Source organism: Trachemys scripta, chromosome 10 (assembly GCF_013100865.1).
Source record: "Trachemys scripta elegans isolate TJP31775 chromosome 10, CAS_Tse_1.0, whole genome shotgun sequence".
NCBI lineage: Eukaryota > Metazoa > Chordata > Testudines > Emydidae > Trachemys > Trachemys scripta.
Window position 1 is genome coordinate 32,946,570 of NC_048307.1, and position 16,749 is coordinate 32,963,318.

The window sequence follows — 16,749 nt, forward strand, 5'->3', positions numbered from 1 at the left end:
CAGTATGTGCATGGTGGGGTTTTCTTCACCGAGACCCTGCCCTTCTCTAGGTCTGAGACCTCATGTGCTGACAGCAGGCAGAACTCCCCTCCTAACTAGCTCTGCAGGAGGTGCTGGTGTGGTGAGGGCAACCCTCCCCTGGTTTGTTGTGCCCCTCTCCCAGTCACACCTGCTCTGTTAGGATGAGAGAGTCCCCTAACTCTGGTCTCCGGTATTGAGCTATAAAATATTTCACCATAAAACTGCACTTCAGGGATACTAAAGCTCTCTGGCAGACAGATCTCTGGTGCCTTGACTTTCAAATGCTCTTGCTTCCTGCTACCTGAGTCAAGGTTGGAGTTTGAGGGGTTCCTACTGCTGGCAGAGTGTCATGGAATTTACTCAGTATCCGAATTTATGTGACATTTCTTTCTTATGCAGCATGCTCCAGAGGAAAGAGGGTGCATCTCTGGCCTCGTCTCTCTTGTGGCAGGGGGCAAACGCACTGTTCCTCCCGCAGAGGCAGAGAAAGGAGGACAGAGATGCTTTCACTTTTCCTAGGAGCAAAAGAAAGGCAGTTTTTAGGGTAGGGCGAACACTCCCAGATTGTGGCCCGCAGAGCACTAACTGGTCACGTGGAGCCGGCTCTTCTCCCTGTTTCTAGTTGCTTCTATTGTTGGCTGGGCTCTTCCTTATAAAAAACCAACAATTTGGAATGAGCTTAGGTGCCTACACTGAGGTCACTGCTATATAAGCGGAGGTGGAGAGGAAGCAGGAGCTTTCCTCATGGGCCAGAGTGACCAGTGAGACTAGAGCTTTGAGCCACCAGCAGGCCCTAGACGAGTGCCAAGGGGACCAGGGAATGGGGTAGCTGGGAAGCACGTTGAGGGGAGAAGGGGGACAAGGGACGGGAATGTCTAGGGAGAGGGGAGCAGAATGGAGGGGGCAGGAAGATGAGATGAAGTCCAAAGGACACAGCATAAGTAATCTTTGTCACAAAGGACAAAGCACTTACGTCTTCAGAGACTGTTAAAATATGCTAGATACTTTCACTTTTCCACGTAAGGGCCTGCTGCAGTTGCCATAGTGATGATAAGTGATCATGAGTGAGGAGACGGGGGCTGGGCAATACAGTGTGTGTTGTGTTCCACAGTAGGGGGTGTTTCAGAATCCTTGGGTTAGTGAATTGTATTTGTTATTTTCTGAGTTTCACAGTGCTGTTATAGTTCCTTGGCCATTGTCTAAGCAAGTGATTTCTCCATTAGAGACCTACACACATCTGTAATCCCAGCACTGGGATGCAGTTCCTGTCTAGCCCATATCTGCTCTTCCTGGGATTTGCAGGGCATGTCCTGGGTTCCCCACCCCAGAGCCCGCACCCCCAGCTGGAGCCCTCACCCCCTCCCACACCCCAACCCCAGATTTCATGAGCATTCATGGCCTGTCATACAATTTCCATACCCAGATGTGGCCCTTGGGCCAAAAAGTTTGTCCACCCCTGAGTTAGACCCTGAGCATGTGGGAAAGACACACCAGGCAGATACCTGGGAAAGAATTATCTGTAGTAACTCAGAGCCCTCCCCATCTAGTGTCCCGTCTCTGCAGTTTCATATTTGAGTTCCTTCAGAACTCTTGGGTGATATCATCTGGTCCTGATGACTTATTACTGTTTAATTTATCAGTTTGTTCCCAAACCTCCTCTAATGACACCTCAATCTGAGACAGTACCTCAGATTTGTCACCTAAAAAAAATGACTTAGGTGTGGGAATTTCCTCACATCCTCTGCAGTGAAGACCAATGCAGAGAATTCATTTAGCTTCTCTGTAACAGCCTTTTCTTCTTTGAGTGCTCCTTTAGCACCTTGGTTGTCCAGTGGCCCCACTGATGTTTAGCAGGCTTTCTGCTTCTGATGTATTTACAAAAATGAACAGCAAGTTTTTTTTTTTTTTTTTTTTTTTTTTGGTCTTTTGGTATTGCTCTTCAAAGTCTTTTTAGGCCTGCCTGATTATACTTTTACACTTGCCAGAGATTATGCTCCTTTCTGTTTTCCTCAGTAGGATTTGACCTCCACTTTTTAGAAAATGTCTTTTTGTCTCTAACTGCCTCTTCTACTCTGTTGTTTAGCCATGGTGGCAATTTTTGAGCCTCTTACTACTTTTGTTTATGTGAGGTATACATATAATTTGAGACTCTATGATGGTGTTTTTTTAACGTTTCCATGAAGCTTACAGGCATTTCACTCTTGTGACCGTTCCTTTTGATTTCTGTTTAACTAGCCTCCTCATTTTTGTTTAGTTCCTCTTTTTGAAGTTAAATGCTACTGCGGTGGGTTTCTTTGGTATTTTCCCTCCTGCAAGGATGTTAAATTTAATTACATTATTGTTGCTGTTACTGAGCGGTTCAGCTATATTCGTTTCTTAGACCAGACCCTGTGTTCCACTTAGGACTAAATCCAGAATTCCTCCAAGAAGCAGTCATTAAATGGTGTCTTGAATTTTATCTCTGCATCACACCTTGAGGTAACACGTTCCCTGTCAATATGAGGATAGTTAAAATCCCCCATTATTATTGGGTACTTCTTCGAGTGCTTGCCTATATCAATTCCAGTTAGGTGTGTGCGCCTGCTGCGTGCACGGATGTCGGAAACTTTTCCCTAGCAGCTACGCGTCGGGCCGTCTGTGGAGCCCCCTGGAGTGGCACCAATATGGTGCTCTATATATGATCCTGCTGGCCCAACCCCCCTTCAGTTCCTTCTTACCGAGGGTGACAGTTGTTGGAACAGTGATCTCTTGTTCTCAAGTGCTCCACTACTCCCTACCTATTCTACTTATCTTTGTATATCGATACCCATTGTTAGTTAATTGTTATCTTTAGTTGTAAAATATAGACTTTAGCAGTTGTTTTTTTTTCCCCTTCAACGAGTGCCCTGCGGGGCTCTGGGGCATGCCGTCCCAGGGCTTCAAACCTTGTAGCTCCTGCAGCAAGCCTATGCCCACGGGCGACCCCCACGACTCCTGTCTTCAGTGTCTGGGTGAGGCCCATCAGGCGGATAAGTGCAAAATTTGCAAGGCATTCAAACCTTGCACTAGAAAGGAGAGGGACATTAGACTAAAACTCCTCATGAAGTCTGCTCTCTGTCCGCCACAAGACTTGGCTCCGAGCACCTTGGTGCGAAGTGCTCCTCCAGCGGTGCCATCTACAGCACTAAAAAAGGACTCGGCACACCCTCCTAGGGACCGGCAGTCCCCCGGGACCCCAAAGCGCTCTCTCTGGCACCGCTCCCACTCCCCGGCCACCTGTAAAAAGCAGGCCATGGAAAAGCTTCCACAAAGGCTTGAGGCGGACATCTCAACCCCAGCAGGGCACGGTGCGGACCAGAGGCATAAGGCCGACAGACCCTCCAGCAGGCCTCAACCCACACAGGCCCCCGCCTCCCCGGGAAGCCCCGCACCGCCAGACTCCCTGCAACTGCAGGTGGATGAGGTCACGCTACCCTCTATGCCAGATACTTTTGAGGCCGCTAGAGGGCTCATTGTAATGATGGTGCCTAAGGCCCCATCTCGAGCCCCGGTACCGTCAAGAGGCAAACCGCCCCAGACCAGCATCACTACGCCACTCTGAGTCCCAACGCCGCTCTGAGTCCCAGCACTGCACATATGCTCCGTGCCAGTCTGACTTGCAGCACTGGTCCGACTTGCGGCACTGGTCTTGCAGCCCTTGTCCTCAGAGCCGCTCCCGCTTGAGGTAGTCATCGACTGATAGGTCGTGGTCCCGCTTGAGATATAGGTCACAATCTGAGACCTCACGGCACCACTCGGATCAACACCATTCTGTGCAGCGGCACCGCACCTCTCCGTGACACCGATCGCGGCACTGCTCTCCGGCATGGCACCGATCACGGTTGCACTCCCGTTGCCACTCCCCACTGTGGCGAAGCCCAACTTCTCGGTGCTGGTTGATCTCCTGGTACCATTCTCCACAATGGCACTGCCATTCACCGTCTGGATCTCGCCATTCCTCGTGGTACCCATTCCGCCCTTAGGTTGGGTAAGGCATCGGGAGCATCGGAGGTACCCTGATCAGGCCTGGGCAATCTCGGACAGGACACTTCAGTGCCCCACTGGCAGCCCCAGTGGTAGTTTTGGACCCCCTGGGTGAACCACCAGGCTCAGGGTGCCCCTCCTGGCGTCCCTCCGCCATCACGTTCGGGGTCCCGTATCCCCAAGGCAACCCTCAGTCCCCTTCTGGACCCCACACAAACTCTGGACCCAGCCCCACCCCTGGTGGAGGCTACACCCAGTGCTCTGGAGGAACCGGACCTAGTAGATCAAGGGGCTGTCTCAGACCTGGTCCTGCCCATCGCGTCCTCCTCGTCTTCTCCTGATGAGGCAGTGGCAGGTACATCCACATCCGACCCACCACCCATGGACTACAGGGCTCTGCAGGAACTCCTACGGCGGGTGGCCCTAAACATGAACCTCCAGGTGGAGGAGGTGGTAGAAGAAGAGGACCCCATGGTGGACATTTCTGACACCGGAAGGGCCCTCTAGGGTGGCCTTGCCCATTATAAAGACCATCCAGTCAAATGCCAAGACAATCTGGCAAACTCTGGCCTCTGTTTCCCCCATGGCCAAAGGGGCAGAAAGAAAGTACAGTGGAGTCGCATCATAGGCGCATTTAACTTACGTGATTTTAACTATACGCGCTCGGCAAAATGAAAAAAAAGAGAAAAATAACAATTTAAATACTGTAGTGCAGGCGGTTCTGCCCTCCGTTCCACTCAATGAGCATATGACTATACGTGCTTTTTGCCTTATGCGCTGACTTCAGAACCTAATCCCCGCGTAAGATGCGACTCCCCTGTACTTTGTCCCTACTAAGGGGTACGAATATCTCTTTACCCATCCCCCCCATGCTCTCTGGTGGTGGAGGCAGTAAATGAAAAAGAAAGACTGGGTCAGCAAGGGCCTGACCCTAAATCAAGAGATGTGAAACCTCTGGATCTCTTTGGGAGAAAGGTTTATTATACGGATGGCCTTTCCCTCCGGATCGCTAATCAGCTCACGATCCTTAGCAGATTCAGCTATAATTTATGGTCTGCTATTTAGAAGTTCAAGGAGCTCCTCCCACCTGATTCTCGGCAGGAGCTGGGAGCCATTGCTGAGGAGGGCAGACTAGTGGCCCGGACTTCTCTTCAAGGTTCCCTGGATGCCATGGACGCAGCAGCGTGTACACTGGCACCTGCCATCGCCATGTGGCATAACGCCTGGCTTCAGTCCTTGGGTCTCCCAGCGGAAGTTCAGCAAACGATCCAGGACCTCCCATTCGATGGTCAGGGCCTCTTCACTGAACAAACCAACTCTAGGTTACATAACCTGAAAGAGTCACAAAACAACTATTAAGTCTCTCGGCATGCATACCCCGGCAATACAAAGAAAGCCGTTTAAGCCCCAGCCCACCCAGCAGCTGTCTTTCCCCGCTAGACCCAGGCAGGACTTCTCCCACAGGAGGAGCAGATACATTAGGCCTATGCCATCGCATCCTCCTCCTGGGCAGGGACAGGGACAGTCCAAGCTCCCTCTGGGCCCTAAACGCCCATTTTGAAGATGCGCACAAGGACAGATTACCAGTCCACATCCCGGCCAGCTATCCTCCCTTTCTGAATCGTCTATCCCTCTTCTACTGTGCATGGTCCCTTATTACATCAGACCGGTGGGTCCGCCGCACGGTAGAGGCAGGCTAGTCTATCCACTTCTGCTTCCTTCCTTCTACTCACGCTACTTCCTTGTCCCCAAGGCGAAAGGGGGCCTACGGCTCATTCTGGACCTCAGGGAACTCAACAAGTACATCGTCAACTCGAAGTTCCGCATGGTCTCCTTGAGCACAATCATCCCCTCCCTGGATCTGGGAGACTGGTACGCTGCCCTCGATATGAAGGATGCTTATTTTCAAGTTTCAATCACCGCGTCTCACAGATGTTTTCACCGTTTCGTGGTGAACAAGACACACTATCAGTTCACGTCTCTCCCGTTCGGCCTGTGCACAGTTCCCCGTGTCTTCACCAAATGCATGGCAGTTGTGGCAGCTTTTCTTCATCGCCATCATGTGCATGTCTACCCGTACCTAGACGACTGACTCATATGAGGCCGGTCTCACCAGCAGCTAGAATCACAGGTACGAATGGTCAGAGACACGTTCGACCAGTTGGGCATTCTCCTGAATGTCAACAATTCTGTCGTCACCCTTACTCAAACAATAGAGGTTATTGGGGTGGTTCTGGATGCAAACCAAGCAAGAGCGTTCCTCCCACAGGCCTGACGTTTAGCCCTCGCACACATAATCACTGGCCTTTGCAGCTTTCCCACCACCACGGTGAGGCACTACCTCAAGCTGCTGGGCCACATGGCGTCCTGCACTTACGTGGTGCAGCATGCCAGGTTACGGCTCAGGCCCGTGCAGGCATGGCTTGCATCAGTGTACCATCCGGGCCGCGACAGTCTGGCCATGGTGCTGACTGTTCCGGGACATACCCTCGGTTCTTTACATTGGTGGCTGGACCCCCACATGGTGAAACCAGGGTCCCGTTCCACCCTCCCTAGCCCACCCTGACCCTAGTAATGGAAGTGTCTGCACTCGGCTGGAGAGTGCATCTCAGGAGCCTGATGACTCAGGGCCTGTGGCAAGTAGAGGAACTGGCTCTGCATATCAACATCAAAGAGCTCTGGGCGATTTGCCTCGCGTGCCAAGCGTTCCTGTCCTGCTCGCAGGGCCACTGCGTAGCGGTGCTGACGGTGGTTTTTTTATCCAAAGCCGCATGCCACCCTCCACAAGCAGCAGCTACATTCGCTGGACATTAGAAGGGCGTTCGCTTTCTACATTGACTGAACGAAGCCGTTCCGCAAAACAACCCAGTTGTTGGTCACTCTAGCGGAACGGATTAAAGGTTTGCCGGTCTCTTCCCAGCGGATATCCTCCTGGATCACGGCGTGTAATCGCACTTGTTATGACTTAGTAAAGGTCCCTCCGCCTGTTGTCACGGCTCACTCCACGAGGGCTTCCTGGCACATGTACCCCTCCAGGAAATCTGCAGGGCTGACACATGGGCTTTGGTGCACACCTTCATGTCGCACTACGCCATCGTTCACCAATCACGTGATGATTCGGCCTTCGGCAGGGCAGTTCTTCAGTCTGCAATACCTTGACTCCAGCCCGACCTCCGAGGTAAGGCTTGGGAGTCACCTAGCTGGAATTAATATGAGCAAGCACTCGAAGAAGAAAAAACGGTTACTCACCTTTTTTGTAACTGTTGTTCTTCGAAATGTGTTGCTCATATCCATTCCATTCCCCCCCACCTTTCCCTCTGTTGGAGTAGCTGGCAAGAAGGAACTGAAGGGGGCTCGGGCTGGCATATATTGAGCACCATATTGGCACCACTCCAGGGGGCTCCACAGCTGGCCCGACGGGTAGCTGCTAGGGAAAAGTTACCGACATCCGTGCACACGGCGCACGCGCACACCTAATTGGAATAGATATGAGCAACACATCACGAAGAACAACAATTACAAAAAAGGTGAGTAACAGTTGTTTTTTTCTGATTTTGTGGCCTCTCTAATCAACCTGAGTTTTTCACAATCACTGTTAACATCCCAGTGAGGTGGTTGGTAGTATATTCTTACTGCTATACTCTTTATTATTTGAGCATGGAACTTATGTCCATAGAGATTCTATGGTACAGTTTGATTTGTTTAATATTTTAATTGTATTTGACTGTATGCTTCCTTTCACATATAGTGCCACTCTCCCACCACCATGACCTACTTGGCCATTCTTATATATTTGGTATCTGGTACTACCATGTCCCATTGATTATCATCATTCCACCAAGTTTTTGTGATGTCTGTTATATAAATCTCCTCATTTAATACCAGGCACTCAAGTTCAGCCATCTAGTATTTAGACTTCTTCCAGTTTTATGCAAGCACTTACAAATGTTGTTAATATTTAGTGCCTTCATGTGATGTAATTAAATTACATTCTTTTTTGTTTAACTGTTTCTCTTCAGCTCCTGCCTGTACTTTATCAACTTCTATCCTCTCCTCTTTACTAGGATATAGAGAATCCCCATTAATAGATCCTCCCCTAAGGGGTATGTTTGTCTGAATACGTGTGCTCCTCCGCACCTGTTGGCTTTCCCCCAGCCTTTAGTTAAAAAACTCCTCCTAAGACCTTTTTAATTTTACATGCCAGCAATCTGGTTTTGTTTTGGTTTAGGTGAAGTCCATCCTTCCTGTATAGGCTCCTCCTTTCCCAAAAGGTTCCCCAGTTCCTAATAAACCTAAATCTGTCCTCTGAGCACCATCATCTCATCCATGAATTGAGACTCTGCAGTTCTGCCTGTCTAACCGGCCCTGCATGTGGAAGTGGAAGCATTTCAGAGAACACCACCATAGAGATGCTGGACTTTAATCTCTTATCTAGAAGCCTAAATTTGATCTCCTGCACCTCTCTCCTACCTTTCCATATGTCATTGGTGCCTACATGTACCATGACCACCAGCTCCTCCCAAGCAGCGCACATAAGTCTGTCTCAACAGGTCCATAACCTTTTCACTTGGCAGGCAATTCACCATGCAGTTTTCCCAGTCATCACAAACCCAACTATCTATGTTTCTAATATTTGAATCCCCCATTACTATTTACCTGTCTCTTCCTAATAACAGGGGTACCCTTCCCAGGAGTGTATTCGCAGTGTGAAAGAATACCATGACATCCTCTGGATGGAGGGTCCCAGCTATGGGATCATTTCCCTCTGCTCCAGTTTGATGTTTTTTTTCCCTGAGACTTTCACTCTCAACAGCACAGAGGCTGTCAGACTGGGGATGAGACCATTCTGTTGAGTCCCACAAAATCTCGTTCAGATCATCCATTCTGGTTGCAAGAGCCTGTACTCGGTCCTGAAGGCCGTGAGCTTCGTGCACTGAATGCATACATTCCACCTGCCCGCAAGGCAGGTAATACATGCTGCATTCAGTGCAATAAACTGGTAGCCTGCACTCTGCCGTTGCACTTTTGCCTGCATTATTTTTACTCTTGCAGGGTATTTTTTGTTTTTTGTTTGAGGGGATGGGTTATTGCCCTAAGTTTAGGGAATATTAGGTGTATCTGGCTCTCCTGTATTAGGCTTCCTCTCTAAACTCCCTTGTGAAACTCCCCTGTTTGCTGCTCCTGTTCACTCGCTCTTCTGGTTGCTTGCGAGTTGGCTTTTTAAACCCCTGTTCTCCCTGAATTAGCCCCGCCCTCTTGTCAAGAGATCCTAAAGGGATTAGGGGTCTAAGGATGGCAAAGTGGAGCCTACTTGCCTAGCAGGCCGGTAGGCTCAGAACACAGCCTCCCCCAACCAGACCACACTATAAACTTCAATAAAGCAGGCACAAGGTAAGCAAGCACACAACAACAGACAGACAACAGTGTCACTCCATGGGTCACTCCTCCACCTGGAGAGCTCCCAGATCCCTGTTTGCTGCTCCTGTTCTCTTGCCATCCATTAGTAACTGCTCTGGAAAGGCAGAACCCCACAGATGGCAGGTGGCTGGGAGCAAGGGTGAAGGAGTTGGGGACGCAGGTTGTATTCTTGTGAATCCTCCTAGTTGAGGGTAAGGTCCCAGGCAGGTACATGCGCATCCTGCAGATGAATGCATGGCTGTATAGATAGTGTTGACAGGAAGGCTTCAGCTTTCTCGACCATGGAATGCTGTTCTGGGAGCAAGTCTACTGGGAACAGATGGTGTCCACTTCACCAAGAAGGGGAAGAGAATCGTCTCGCACCATAGGCGCAAACTCCATGGGTGCTCCCGGGCTGGAACATCCACGGAAAAAAATTGGTGGGTGCTCAGCACCCACCGGTAGCTCCCCGTGGCCCCGCCCCGCCTCCCCCTCCTCTGCAAGCGTGCTGCCGCATCCTGCTTCTCCCCCTTCCCTCCCAGCGCTTGCACTGCAAAACAGCAAATTCGTGGGGCAGGGAGGAGGGGGAACGCGGCGCGCTGGGGGAAGAGGCGGGGCCGGGACAGGGATTTGGGGAAGGGATCCAATAGGGGCAGGGAGGGGGCAGAGTTAGAGTGGGGATTTTGGGGATGGGGTTGGAATGGGGGCAGGGCCACGGGCAGGGAAAGGGTGGAGTTGGGGCAGGGACAGGGAAAGTGGCGGGTGGGATGTGGGCAACCACCAGCGCCGTAGAAAGTTGGTGCCTATGTCTCACACCAACTTACCAACCTAGTGAGGAAGGCTTTAAATTACTTTCACAGGGGGCAGGTGGCAAAAGCACATAGGAAAGCATAAAAAAATGCAATGTTAACAGAGGGGTAGAAGTTGTTACGGGAGACATGGAAAATGACAAAAGGTCATAGGAGCAACAAGGGAAATCAATGGGGGAATCAGCTCAACATCTTAGATGTCTATATACAAATCCAAAGAGTATGGGGAATGAGCTGTAAGAACTGGATGTATTAGTACATCAGCTAAACTATGACTTAATTAGTGTCACAGAGACTTGATGAGACGTCTCATGACTGGAATATTGGTACAGAGGGGTATAGCTTGTTCAGAAAGGATAAAAAGGGAGGAGGGTTGCATAATACATCAAGGTTCTGACGTCCAGAAGGAGGTGAGAAGCAAACTAGTAGGGTTCTACTATTGACCCCCAAACCAGGAAGAGAAGGTAGATAAGGCGTTTCCGGAACAAATAGCTGAAATATACAAAACACAAAACCTGGTAGTAATGGGGGACTTGAACTACCCAAGCATCTGTTGGAAAAGTAATACAGTAACTCCCCACTTAACGTTGTCCCGGTTAATGTTGTAACTGATCAATTAGAGAACATGCTCGTTTAAAGTTGTGCAATGAGTGAAAATGATCATGAAATGACAGATTTCATGATTCGCTAAAGAAAGGAAGGAGTGAGAACAGCAGAATAAGGACAATGAACTTCAAAAAAGCAGCCTTTAACAAACTTGGAGAACTGATAGGTAAGGTCCCATGGGAAGAAAATCTAAGGAAAAAGCAGCTCAGGAGAGCTGGCAGTTTCCCAAATAGACCATATTAAAGGCAGAACTGCAAACTATCCTAATGCGAAGGAAAGAGAGGGAGAATAGTAAGAGGCCAATATAGCTCCATCAGGAGATCTTTAACAACCTGCAAGTAAAAAAGGAATCTTACAAAAAGTGGAAACATGGATGAATTGCTAAGGATGAGTACAAAAGAATAACACAAACATCTGGGGACAAAATGAGTTACACCTGTGAAGGTACATAAAAGGCAATAAGAAGAGGTTCTTTAAATACATTAGGAGCAAGAGAAGGACGAAGGAAAGTGTAGGTCCTCTGCTTAGCGGGGCAGGAGCGCTAATAACTGATGACATCAAGAGAAGGCTGAGGAATTTAATCCTATTTTGCTTCAGTCTTCAGTCAAAAGGTTAATGGTGACCAGATATTCAACACAATTAATATTAACAACAAGGGGGAAGCAACAGAGGGTCCCGTGGCACCTTTAAGACTAACAGAAGTATTGGAGCATAAGCTTTCGTGGGTGAATGCCCACTTCATCACGTCTGATGAAGTGGGCATTCACCCACGAAAGCTTATGCCCCAATAATTCTGTTAGTCTNGCCGTCGACGCCGGTACTCCAGCTCGCCGAGAGGAGTACGAGGCATCGACGGGGGAGCCTTCCTGCCGCGTCTGGACCCGCGGTAAGTTCGGACTAAGGTACTTTGAATTCAGCTACGTTATTAACGTAGCTGAATTTGCGTACCTTAGTCCGAAGTGGGGGCTTAGTGGGGACCAGGCCTTAAAGGTGCCACGGGACCCTCTGTTGCTTTTTACAGATTCAGACTAACACGGCCACCCCTCTGAAACAAGGGGGAAGGACCACAAGCCAAAATAGGGAAAGAACAGGATAAAGAAATATTAAGATGTACTCAAGTCAGCAGGACTTGATGAAATTCATCCTAGGGTACTTAAGGAACGAGCTGGAGTAATCTCAGGACCATTAGTGATTATCCTGGAGAACCCATGGAAGACAAGAGAGGTCCCAGAGGATTGGCGAAAGGCAAACATAGTACTATTTTCAAAAAGAGAACAAAGAGGACCCAGGGAATTATAGAACACTCATCCTAAAGTCAATACCTGAAAAAACACTGGAATAAATTACTAAACAATCAATTTGTAAGCACCTGAAGGTTACTAGGGTTATAAAACTGAGCCAGCATGGATTTGTCAAGAACAAATCTTTCCAAACCAACCTAATTTCCTTCCTTGAGACCTAGTGGAAAGGGGGGGGGGGGCGGCAGTAGCTATGATATATATCTTGATTTTAATAGAACTTTTGACACAGTCCCACATGACATTCTCCTAAGCAAACTAGAGAAATGTGGTCTATGAAATTGCCATAAGGTGGATGCACAACTGGTTACGGGACATACCCAAAGAATAGTTAGCAATAATTCGCTGTCAAACTGGGAGGGCATAATCTGTCCTGGAGTCCCACGGGGTCAATCCTGGGTCCTGTACTGTTCAATATTTTCAATAGTGACTTGGATAATGAAGTGGAGATTATGTTTATAAACTTTGCAGATGACACCAAGCTGGAAGTTGTTGCAGGCACATTGGAGGACAGGATTAGAATTTAAAATGACTGTGACAACTTAGAGCTTCGGTCTGAACTCAACAAGATGAAATTCAATAAAATTAAGTGTGAAATACACCTCTACCTCACTATAACATGAATTTGGATATAACACGGTAAAGCAGTGCTCGGGGGGGGGGGGGCTGCACGCTCCGGCGGATCAAAGCAAGTTCTATATAACATGGTTTCACCTATAATGCGGTAAGGTTTTTTTTGGCTCCCAAGGACAGCGTTATATCGGGGTAGAGGTGTACTTCACTTAGGAAGGACAAATCAAATGCATAACTACAAAATGGAGAATAACTGACTAGGTGGTAGTACTGCTGCAAAGGATCCTGGGGGTTCACAGGTTAAATATGAGTTAAGAATGTGATGCAGTTGTGGAAAAGGCTAATATCATTCTGGGGTATTGAATGTAAGACATGGGAGTATAATTGTCTCATTCTACTCGACTTCTAGAAACCCCAATCCCCCATCCCATTGTGCTAGGCTCTCTCCCTCTCTTCAGTCAAGTCTGTCCTAAAGACCCACTTCTGTGAGGCCACCAAATGGAAAAATTGTGGAGAGGGAGAATAAAAACAGTTAACTAAAGCAATTCCTTTTTTGGATCTCCTAGTGCGTCCTTCCTATCCAGTGGATTGTGAGCTCTTTGTTGCAGGGAGAGGATGGACCTGAGGCTAGTATTTTGGACAGGACTGAGCACCTTGTTAGCTCTTAACAGTTAATAAACACATGCCGAAATCTTCCAGGTGAAGTCCAGGCTACAGGTGTACAACAGTGGCTGGAGGGTCTGTTACCATTCAAAAGCATTACAGCTTCTCACAAACAAGTTAGAAACTCAAGGAGTATAAAAATATATAAAATAATAACGCGTGGTATGCAGAAGGTGGTTTGGGAGCTTCTGGGGTCTGTCTCGTAATAGAAGAACAAGGGGACATTCAATGAAATTTAAAAGGTGGGAGATTCAAGACTGATAAAAAGAAATACTTTTTCACACAACATGTAGATAGACTGTAGAACTCACTCACACAAGAAGTTGTTGAGGCCAAGAACTTAGTAAGATTCAGAATTGTTATGGTTAATGATGCCAAAAAGAGTATTGGGAAGGAGAGAAAACATCAGGCTACGGGGTTTAAGCCAATCAGTATGAGACCTTCCTGGGGGGAAATCACCTCACATCTTCCCACTGCAGCATCTCATGCACTGTCCTCTGAAGCATCAGACACAGGTCACTGCTGGAGGCGGGGTACAGGACTAGATGGACCACAAGTCTGATCTAGCCTGGTAATGCCTGTGTTCCTGTGGATTTCAGTTACCCTCCTTAAGCAAAGCACCCAAACTAGCTTAAATCTGACCCCACTGAGAGAACTGAGAAAGTGAGCCCTCCTGCTGCTGTACCTCATTGATCCATAACAAATAGCTTCATTTTGGCGGTGGCCACAAAAACTGGATTGTTGTAATTCTGTAGTGGTTGGGTTGCTTTACAGTCAAGCATAGTACACACACAAGAATTTTACAATTAGCAAGCTGTTAGCAAATTGGCTATTAGCACAGAGCAAGCTGAAGGCATTCATTGACTTCTCATCATTAAGGGGTTCAGGGTCCTGAGTCATGGAGAAGGTACTTAGTGCTTTGTGCTAACCCCAAGATTCCACATGCCAGCCAGTTATCTCAATTACGAGACATACAATGTAGGCAAATTTCCTATGCCTAGATCACAATGTTAGGGCTTGTCTATGTGGTGGGGTCATGTGCTCTCTGGAGGTGATTTCTGGAGGTGTTTGCTAGAAGCTGGGAATGGGCCACATGGGAAGGATCATTTGATGATTACCTATTCTGTTCCTTCCCTCTGAAGCTTCTGGCATTAGCCACTGTCGGCAGACAGGCTACTGGGCTAGATGGACCTTTGGTCTGACCCAGTCTGGCTGTTCTTATGTTCTAAAGCAGTAGTTCTCAAACTTTTGTACTGGTGATCCCTTTCACACAGCAAGCCTCTGAGTGTGACACCCCCCCCCAATTAAAAACACATTTTTTTTTATATTTAACACCCTTATAAATTCTGGAGGCAAAGCAGGATTTGCGGGTGGAGGCTGATGGCCCATGACCCGCCATGTAATAACCTTGCGACCTCCTGAGGGGTCACGATCCCCAGTTGAGAACCCTGTTATAAAGTGTGCTAACGTGTTGTGTAATAACTGGTCCATATAGATCAGTGGTTGTCAACCGGGGATCTGTGGCCTGCTGGAGGTCCATAAGCCCATTCGGGGGGCCATGGAGCCCCGTGGCTAGCCCTGAGCCCCAATGCTGAAGCCAGGAGCAGCACAGGGCTAAAGGCGGCAGCCCCCCCACCCCAAAGCTGGGAGTGGCGCGGGGCTTAAGTTGGCAGACCTGAAGCTGGGAGTCCCCCCGCCCAGCCAGGGCGGTGCAGGGCTAAAGCCAGCGCTCCCCCACCCCCAGCTGGAAGCAGCGTGGGGCTGAAGCTGGTGGTCCCCTGCCCCAGTTGGAAGCAGAGTTGGGCTAAAAGCGGCAACCCCCTCCATCCCCCCGCCGCCCCAGCCAGGAGTGGTGCGGATCTGATGCCAGCACCCCATCAAGCCCCCAAGTCGGGAGCAGTGTGGTGCTGAAGGCGGCAATCCCTTCCCCCCACTTCAAACCAGGAGCAGTGGGGGGCTGAAGCTGGGAGCCCTTGCGCCCCCTGCCCCGAAGTTGGGAGCTGCACTGGGAGCCCCCACCACCACCCATACACAGCCCCTAGCTACTCCCCTGCCTGCACCCTGGGCTACTCCTCTCACTTCATACAGCCCTTAGCTGTCTCTTCCCTGCACCCTGAGTGGTTTTCAAACTTTTTGAACTGAGTCCGTCCCTGGACCCCACTGTGCAGAGCTGGCTTGAGCCTCTCCAGCTCTTGCCCACCCCAAATAGAAGTCAAACCATGCCTTTGCTCAAGGGCCTCCTCAGCCCCTCCCGCTCCCCCTGCTCCCACTGGGCCCTGGCAATTTTATAGCATGTTGAGGGGGGCCTCAGCAAGAAAAAGGTTGAGAACCCCTAATATAGACCATGTTGGTCCATATTAAAGGTTCTCGAGCGCGCTTCTATGTTAAAGAACACTAAGGAACCATTAGTGTGCACCAGCAGGATCTACACGGACCAATTAATATACAACAACTTAGCACACTTTAGAAATCACCCCCCCCCCCCATGTAGCACATTACCCCATGGGTAGAGAAGCCCTTAGAACAAGTGTCAGTGTGGTGACAGTTCAGCTCACGTTGTATCAGAGGCATCTCTGTATGAAAAAGGATTATAAAACCAGTGATCCATGGAGTAGTTTTCCTATGCTCTTCAAAAAGGAAGGTGACAGGGTGGCATCTCGTTAGGAGAAGAGTTAAAGTAATGTGGATGTTTAGTTGGAGAAGTAAACCATAATTCTGAAATTCTTGTGCATCTAAGGGATTGTCTACCTGGGGACACTCATCAGAGTTAATCTGAATTAATTTTTGAAGTGGATTAGTTAAACTGCATTAAATCTCTTTGTTGAAACTCTTATTTAGAATTAAAGTAGAAGTGAATCTAAACTAATTGATTTCTAAGTTAAATCGAATTAAATTCATGTTAAGGCTAGGTCTACACTAAGGGGGAGGGTGCCAATTTAAGATACGCAAATTCAGCTACGCAAATAGCGTAGCTAAATTTGGCGTATCGTATTCGACTTACCCCGCTGTGAGGACGGCAGCAAATCGACGGCCGCGGCTCCCCCACTGACAGCGCTTACTCTAGGGTTACCATATTTTGTGCCTCCGAAAGGAGGACACTCCACGGGGCCCCGCCCCCAGCCCCGCCCCCTCCCCAAAGTCTCCGCCCCCTCCCCTGCTTCCCGCAAACATTTAATTCGCGGGAAGCCTGAAGCAGGTAAGGGGGGGCGTGGGGGGAGGAGGCGCGGCCCAGGATGGCCCCCGGTGGCTCCAGCCTGGGTCGGCTCAGGCCCTGGGGTGCCGGCCCCGGCCGACCACCCCCGGCCCGCCCAGCACTGCCGGCCCCCGGCGGCCCGGCGCACTCCCCGGCGGACCGGCCCCGCGACCCCGGACCGGTTCCC

General features: G+C 49.3%; 1 protein-coding gene across 1 annotated transcript in view; it reads left to right on the plus strand.

Annotated features, from left to right (window-relative positions):
* The window catches only part of TRAP1 (TNF receptor associated protein 1), a 65,625-nt gene that overhangs the window by 15,758 nt on the left and 33,118 nt on the right, over nucleotides 1-16,749 (plus strand). The window lies entirely within an intron of this gene.